Raw genomic sequence first — 9,312 nt, 5'->3', positions numbered from 1 at the left:
ACGGGGCGGCGCGGGACGGGGCGGCGCGGGACGGGGCGCGCTGGACAGGGCGGCGCAGGGCGAGGGTTGTCTCGGTCAGCCTGCCGGCGTCGTGGATGGATTCTCCGCCGTCGGGGGAGAGCAGGAGAAGAGATTGAAGTGGGGATGGGCGATTCTGAAATTTTTCTAAGTGCTACTTATATAGCAAAGGCATTGGTCCCGGTTCGTGGCACAAACCGGGACTAATGCACCCCTTTAGTCCCGGTTGGTGCCACCAACCGGGACCAAAGGCCTCTTTTCAGCAGCCCAAAGGGCGGGAAGCGGAGGGCTTTGGTCCCGGTTGGAGGCTCCAACTGGGACTAAAGGGGGAGGGCATTGGTACCGGTTGGTGTCACGAACCGGTACCAATGCACCCCTTTAGTCCCGGTTGGTGCCACCAACCGGGACTAAAGGCCCTGTGCTGCCCGCGTCGCAGCACGAAACTTTAGTCCCACCTCGCTAGCTGAGGGAGCTCGAGAGTGGTTTATAAGCCCCAGTCCCGCTGCCTTCTCGAGCTCCTCTCAAATGCAGACTTACGGGCCTAAACGCACTATATGTGCATGTGGGCCTATTGGGCCTATTGAGGGCTTGAATCCTGGCCCATTGTTGGTTTTCTAGTCGTATGCAGGCCATGGTAGCCCTTTAGGTTGCACTTTTTTATTTATTTTATTTTATTTTTTGCTTTGAATTATTTATTTTCTTTTGATTTTTTCTTTTTTTATATTTTTTTATTTTTGCTCAGATTAATTATAATCTTTCTGTTACTCCATTAGTTTTCAAATTTGAATAATTAGTTTCCACCAACCGGTACCAATGCACCCGTCTAATTACTTATTTATTTTCTTTTATGATAATTCTTTTTGCTATTAAAGTTTGTAACAAAATTCTAATTACTTATTTATGTTCTTTTATGATAATTCTTTTTGTTTTTAATGTTTTGAACAGAATTCTAATTACTTATTTATTTTCTTTTATGATAATTCTTTTTGCTATTAAAGTTTGTAACAAAATTCTAATTACTTATTTATTTTCTTTTGTGATAATTCTTTTTGCTTTTAATGTTTTGAACAGAATTCTAATTGCTTATTTATTTTCTTTTATGATAATTCTTTTTGCTATTAAAGTTTGTAACAAAATTCTATATAATTTTAGTTCCAATAATACTAGAGGTTTATAAAAGCTTTTTAGTTGATTCCTTCAGTACCAGTTCTAAAAGAGTTTTTTAGTTGATTCTTTCTGCGCCTATTTTTTAGTCCCACCTCGCCAAGCGAGAGGCACTCGCAGCGGTTTATAAGCCCCGAGTGCAGAGACGATGCAGAAGAGGCTCAATGCTAACCTGCACATTGCTTAGCTTTAAGCCTTGAGGAATAGGGTAGACTGCACGGAGCTATGTGCAGTGCAGTTTACACTATTCTGAAAGGCTTGAAGCTAATTAACGAGCATTGCGCCTCTTTTTTATTTTTAGTGACTTATTACAACTCAGAAATAAATAGAAAAAAATAAATATAGCAGAAAAGAAAAAAACTATATAAAAAACTACTCAGAAATAAATAGAAGAAAAAATAGTTGTGATTAACTTTACAAAAAAATGAGCATAGATGCGCTTATAGAGAGAAGTCAACCTAAATTCATAATAAATTTCTACTAACTTCAGAGAAATTCAATATGAATTTAGGTCAAATTCCCTGTATAAGGGCATCTATTTTCACTTTGAGAGGAGCTCAACAAGGCAGAGAGGGAGGGGCTTATAAACGGGTGTGAGCGCCCTTCGGTAGGCGAGGTGGGACTAAACTCTGACCGCAACGACGACCAACCCTTTAGTCCCGATTGGTGGCACGAACCGGGACTAATGGGCTGCCTTTGGTCCCGGTTCAAGCCACCAACCGGGACCAATGGTGGTGGGCCAGGAGCGAGGCCCATTGGTCTCGGTTCGTCCCACCAACCGGGACCAAAAGGTCCAGACGAACCGGGACCAATGGCCCACGTGGCCCGGCCAGCCCCCGGGGCTCACGAACCGGGTACAATGCCACCATTGGTCCCGGTTCTGGACTGAACCGAGACTAATGGGCTGACCCGGCCTGGACCATTGCCCCCTTTTCTACTAGTGTGAAAAAGGGCTGAGAAGCCTGACTATCTACAAGACCCTCCCAAGGGTACAAGATCATAGCTGAGGTAACAAGCTAAACGTCGAAGTCCACGCGGAACTACTAGTGACACTACAAGAAATATGTTAATCCGTGACGGATTACTGTTGACGGTTTCAAAAACTGTCATCGATGGTTCGGTACAGCCCACCAAGCCCGCTAAAGCCCGCCTAGTCACTCCCATATAAAACCTAACCCTAAGAACTTGTTCCTCGACCCGTGGCCAGACCCTCCTCCCAATTCCCCATCGTCTCCCACGCATCGCCGCCACCCACAACCTGTTCGCCTCCGTCCTCCCACAGCTCGCCATCGGCCCTCCCACCTCGCAACTCTGGCAGCTGCCAGATCCGCTGGATCTCCCACCCAACCATCCCTTCGGCAACCCATTTGTCTCTCTCTCGTGCGACTACTCGCACCGCGACAAACGGCCGCCGATTCCCGCGATGTCGGCCACCACGTAACAGACTTACGACCTGGTCTCCGACCTCCGTCCTCCTGACCGGCTGGATCAGCCGATCCCGGTCTCCGGTGCTCGCCCGCGGTCCCTATCCCATGGCTAGGGTTTTGGCTGCGGCGTCGCGTCCATCGACGGCGTGTCTCCGGCGGCTCCTCTCCGTCGCACACTGCACCCCCTCGCGCGCTCTCTGCCTCCCGGATGGCGCCCTTAGCTCGGTATGCCCACGCGTGTTGGGCTCGACGGCAGAGACCCCGGCCTCCTCTTTTGCCTCTCTTGCACGGCCGTGCATCCTACGACAACCTCCTTTTCCGCGCGACGTTGGTGGCTGACCTGCACTGCGACAGCTGCTTCATCTACAAGCCTCTTTGGTGAGCTGCGTCCCTCCTCTGTTTTGAGCCCGTGACTGGGCTATACTCTGTTACCTGTAGATTACTACCTGTATGCGCCTGAATAATGGAATAAATTGGCTGGTAGGAATTCTAGTCTTTCTTGTAGGACTCGTTGCACCTCTAGTTGGTTCTACTATGTGTTGGATAGTGTGGGAAACCTGTTAATCTGATGGCTTGCATGCTGTTTCATAGGTGCTTTTTGCATAACCATATGAGTGAATGCACTATCGTTGTTTTGTAGGTGCTTTTTGCATAATGAGTTGAGTGGATGTTCTATCTTCTAAGATCGTCATTCAGGTATAGCTGATGTTGCTAAAGTTAATGGTCCGCATACTGTTTTTTATAGTGCACAACCAATTTTGTGCATGATTTGCTTCCTAATAAGTCCATGATGTATTCAATAAAAACTCTTGGAAAACCAATACCATTAGAAGCTAGCCACTTGAGAAGGTTTGCTAATTTTTTCACAAATTCTGAATTAGTTATAACTTAACAATGATGTTGTGGCAGAATTTTGAAATAAAGCTCTGCATTATCAATAATAGATTGTGTTTGGTGCAACGCACTACATGTGCAAAGAGCAAGCATTCTGATTCTTATGATACTGTTAGATGCTTGCATTCATGTGCAGTGATTTTAATATATGAAAGTAAAATAAGATCAATGGAATGGATTGTAGTAAAAATATTTGCATCTTACACCCAATTAAGTTCAGAGGACGAGCTGGCCTGGTCGCCTTATCTATTTATATCGTGCACCTTCTCCTTTCCTTGATATGCTCTTAATTGTCAGTGTATTTCTTCTGCCTTGTTTTTATCTTCTGAATTAGATGCAAGTACTGCCGCTTGTTCCTCCTCTATAGCTGGTGTGTGGACTAACAAATCTAAGGAAAGGTGGAATCCGTATGACAGAATGGAAGAAATAAAATGAATAGATGGAGCAGTAACTCGAACAAATTCCTGTATGCAATATAAACTAAGTAAGGATATATGAGGATAAACTGACAGAAGGATAATTATGTTGTGTACTAATTCCTGTATGTACATTATGCTACATAAGATAAACTGCCATAAGTATGCTAGTCTGAAGGGTCGATAACTCACATCTGTTTTTAGTTCGGTTGTTTTATCTATTTAGGGTCCTCAATGTATTAAATGAATCAATATATAAAATCAACAAATGTTCAACATTTCAGTTTTACCATGCTCAATCGACCTCCTTGATACCTTCATGTGTGTTTAGGGTCAAAGCATGTGTTGTCAGTGGCAGCAAATGTGCAGTTTAGCTACTGCTTGCTGGACCTGCAGAGGTTTATAGTGTGACAGCAAAAGGTATTTCATTTTAGTTGCCACATTTCAAGGACTTGTAATTTGGTGTCTGATATACATATTTTTTGTCTCACCAATGCAAAGATGGAAAATATGTTACTTTTATTATTATCCAAAGGATGGTCAGTGTTGCACAACTTCAGGTTTCTGATGCTAATTCATTAATTCCAAGTAATAAATAGATACTTGTTACTTTATGCATGACAAACCTCATGTACATCATGAAGAAAGGGAAAGTAATGTGCGGCTACCTATTTTTCATTGTTCCTTTTTAGTTCAGTTAGTATGCAATTAAATGGACAGGGGTGCGTGGAAGCTTGCTATCCATGTGCCAGAGCCATGAGTTGGTTGCGAGATCTTATGGGTTTCACCTCTAGCCTACCCCAACTTGTTTGGGACTAAAGGCTTTGTTGTTGTTGTTGTAGTATGCAATTAAATCAATTCTTTAAGAATTCAGTTAATAAATTTAGACATTTGGGAAGGCATAGTTCTTTAAGAATTTGGTTCAGTTGAGACAACATTTGCATTTCAGTAATAATGAAATGAAACCACATATCCAATTGTCACACTAATATCTTTGCTTTGCACATTATAGTCGGTACATCTCCCACCTGATCGACGCTGATGACACCGTCCTCGAGCGGTGAGCTTGATACCCTTCCATTCTTCATGTGAATTATTCCGGCTGTAGATTTTGAGCTGTTCAAGGTACGGACTGTTGTGAGTTGTTCAACGTGTGGACTGTTGTGTGGTTCCGGTAAAGTTCTAACTGTGCGGATATTTCTGTGTGCATAAAATCTGCACTGGATAGTGTCCCTGATATCATGCATTGTATCCATACTATACTAGACTTTCCTAACTATTAGTTCACCGTTTATCAAGTATTTTCTTGTTTCATAGTTTACTAGAGTACAGATTTAAAAAATTTCAAGTAATAACAAGTACACAGCTTAGTACTCCACAAACAAACTATTTAGTGTGGGAGATCTCTTGATGAAACTGTATCATATTCTTTGTTAATATTTTGCATGCCATTTGAAGTTCACTTGGGAAGCAAGTATTGTTTAGTACTATATTTGTTAGCGCTTTGAGATGAACTTGCAGCATAAACATCGGGTTAGATGAAACATCCTTCGGTGCCGATTTTGATTTGAACATTGAGTAAGTATAGTCCATAACATTCCATATTTTGATTTGAACTTGGCCTATTTTTATGCCCAGTTTTGCGTTAATTATCTTCAAGTTAGTCTGTCACTTCTTTACTGTCATTCTTGTTTGTTAAGGAATGGTGTGGTACAGTGTCTATGCTGGCAGAATTTTATTTACGTAATTTTCAGCTAATCGTTGTACAGAAAATTTTGATCCAGGTAATCTAAGTCCTTGTACAGGCGCACACAGCTTACTCTCACAAAAAAAACTAAGTGCCTGTCTCTCTCACTTTTGTTCTCATTTCTTTTAGAGTACAGAAACGGTTGATCAAGATAAACTAAATACATTTACAGGCGCACAACTTCCTCTCAGAAAAAAACTAATTTCATGTTTCTATCACATTTGTTTGCTTCTCTGAGAAATCTATGTTTGTTTGCTAGGCCAGAAAATAGACAGCTCCTGGCCTGGTTAGCCCCATGCACTTACTGTATGTTCGGTCCAGAACCGGTGACCGGGCCAACGGCTGCTTCTACTGTACTTTTAGTTCTGTGATGTGTGCTTGTTACTTGTCACTTGTAGTTTAATTTAGATTATACTTTCATTTGACACGCTTTTTTGGGACTAATTTTTTGAACTTGTAACTAGTCTGATTGTTTTCACGTGTGTTGCCCACATTTGCTTGTACCATAATATAGTAGTGGCATTTCCAGGATGTTATTACTCTGTATTAATTTGGGAGCTTGCTTTTATAACTCATTATAATTTTGTATGTGTGTTGATCCTATGCAGGTTTGGAGATTGAAGTTTTTTAGCGGGAATTCCTTGGGCCCGGATAGTCGGCTTGAATTGGTGTACCGTGGAGATTACAACCAGCTAGTAGTGCATTTTCTTTGAAGTCATGTTATCCAATTTTTCTAAAGGTGCTTCTAGCGCTTTCTAGATATGCTTGTGATTGATATTAAGCTTTATTTTTTCAAATCAGACTAGATTGTTGGAACTCTGTATTGTCATGTAAACAATTGCTATTTTTTAATGAATAAAATTTGGTTGTCCTGTTGTAAACTGTGTTTCATCGTGAAAATCAGCTATGCAAAAAATAAATAGCTAACTGGTTGGATCATCCACCAAAATTATTGGGCCAAATCCCTAATTGGGCTGGTTACAACATGGGCTGTTAGCCTCCACGTCAGATCCACGTAGACGACTTGTTAGGTCCATGTTGCATCCACGTCATGGAAATCGGTGACGGTTTGTTCCGTCACAACCTAGTTTGGGCTTGGCGGGCCTGGGGAAGATCCATGACGGCCAAGATTCATCACGGAAGGTACGATGTCAAATTATGACGCGATATACATGACGGGTTTTAAATCCGTCATGGATTTGGACGCATGACAGATTTTGGCTGGTCTGTGACGGACTAGGACTATCATGTATTAACAAGTTTCTTGTAGTGACTGAAATCTCTCTGCAAAAACATAAGTTAAGCAAACGTGAGCACAAATGTACCCAAGAAGACTTACATCAAAATTAGCTACATATGCATCAGTATCAACAAAGGGGGTGATGGAGTTTAACTGCATCAAGCCAGCTTTGCCTCGGTGGCTATCCTGAACTACGACTGTAAGTAACTCTTTTGAGGTGGCGCACACGAGTCCACATATTCACCATATCAATACACCACTATGGATCCGCTCCCGGCTCCCTACGAGAATGCCATCCATAGCACTCACGCTTATCTTGTGCATTTTAGAGTATCCAGTTTCACTTGTCTATGAACTATATAAGCAACCCAGTAATCCTTTTCCGTGGACGCGGCTATTCGAATAGATGGTGTTAACCCTGTAGGGGTGTACTTCTTCATACACGCTCTCGCCACTTACCTCCATGTACACATCATGTATCTCGGCAACCTTCAAGCAGAAGCCTGGTGAGGGTGTCGGCCACGACCTGACTAACCACACAAGTCCCTAGTCCGGGTTTATCATCTATTCAGGTTCCATCCACAGGGAGTCCGGCCGAGGTGTACTACGGCCCCAAATGATGTGTGCAGGGTTCCCGAGGCACCAAACGGACATCCCGGTACACCGTGCCACGTGCCTACTGCATCACAGCCCACCCCTCGGGTCAGCGATGCGCACGGCCTCCAGCATACTATAAACACTAGAAACTACTTGCAACTCCCAGACAGAGGACAGGGGCGGTTAATAAGTCGAGAGGGTCCATTGGTTTAGGGCCCAACGTGTGGTAGTAGCTGATCTTAAATTACATACATAGATCTCAATTCCTAAGGATGGTACCAATGAAACAACCCACCATGTACTCCTACATGGCCTCTCATCGATACCTTTACCAAATCATGTTCACACACTTATCTCACACACAATAAGACATGTCCATCAGCATTCCAATTCATCCCCGATGAATCAGACCTGACTCAACTCTAAGAAGTAGCAGGCATGACAACAAGCATGAATGAGTAGGCACATCATGGCTCAAACAACTCCTACTCATACTAGTGGATTTCATCTATTTATTGTAGCAATGACGGTTCATGTACAGGAAAAGGGGGTTCAACTACCGCAGCAGGTAACAGATGAATCGTTGTTGTCCTAATGCAGTAAAAGAGAGCAGGAGCGAGAGAGTGGGATTGTATCGGAATGAACAAGGGGGTTTTTCCTGCCTGGCACTTCTGAAGATGACATAGCTCTTCATTGGTGTCATCGAACTCATCGTCGGAACATACGCCTACCAAGAGGGAATAAACAGCGGCAATAGAGAGGAAACACAATCAATGCAATGCAACAATATGATGCATGAATGTGACATGCCAATATGTTGTGATTTGAGCTAATGCATCTAGAAATAGTTTAAAGAAGTTGATTTGTATCAAAGATTCAAATTCAAACTCCATATGTGATGGTTTAAATGCCCTTTATATGATTTGTCCTAAACAGCAGCCATAAGTTGTTCTAACATGCATGCAAATTGTATAGATGGATAGATTGGATTTTTTTGATCATTTTTCATATATAATTTATTTCATTCAGAGTTATAGATTAATTTCTATGAATTTTTGAAGTTTATAATATTTCATGGAATTTCCTGAATTATTTTTAATCCAGAAAATGATTTACTGCGTTAGCCTGACATCAACGTGACGTTACCAGGTCAACGTCATCAGCCCAGGTCAAACCTGACCGGTAGGACCCACTGGTCAGTGACCCAGTGTCAGTTAGTGACACAGACAGGTGGGTCCAGTCAATGGCCACGTCGGCAAAGTCAACCTGACATGTGGGTCCGCCTTTACTATTAATTAACCTAACCTAAAAACTAAGCAGTGGCTAATTAGACAGTAGGGCCCACTGTCAGTGTCTAGGGGGTAATTAGATGGGTGATTAGCACCTAAACTAATCCTGCCACGTCAGCGAACGGCGTTTGAGCCGCCGGTGACCAAATCCCGCAGCGGTGGCTCGCCGGCGTTGCTCGGTACGGCGCTATAGGGCATCACTTCACGCACGGTTTGCAGCTACGGCGAACTAGCAGTGCGGCGGATCCGATGGTGGCCACGTGGTGCGTTGCGGGTGTGTGTAACAGCGGCATTGACGAGCCGGGCGGCCATCGGAGTTCGGGCATCCATGGTTTAGGCGTTACGGGACACGACAGGCGCGGCCGATGGGCTCCATGGGTTGCTGGGATCACCAGGAGCACGCGAAGGCAACAAGCGCTGGTGGAGGAGCTCGAGAGCATGAAGCTCACCGGCCATGGCGGCGGCCGGAGCTCGGCACGGTGGAAAAGCTAGCTCGGCACAGGTTCGAGCAAGGGAAAGA

The sequence above is a fragment of the Triticum dicoccoides genome, chromosome 4A (genome assembly GCF_002162155.2).
Source record: "Triticum dicoccoides isolate Atlit2015 ecotype Zavitan chromosome 4A, WEW_v2.0, whole genome shotgun sequence".
In the NCBI taxonomy this organism is placed as follows: Eukaryota; Viridiplantae; Streptophyta; class Magnoliopsida; order Poales; family Poaceae; genus Triticum; species Triticum dicoccoides.
This window is presented reverse-complemented; position numbering follows the sequence as displayed.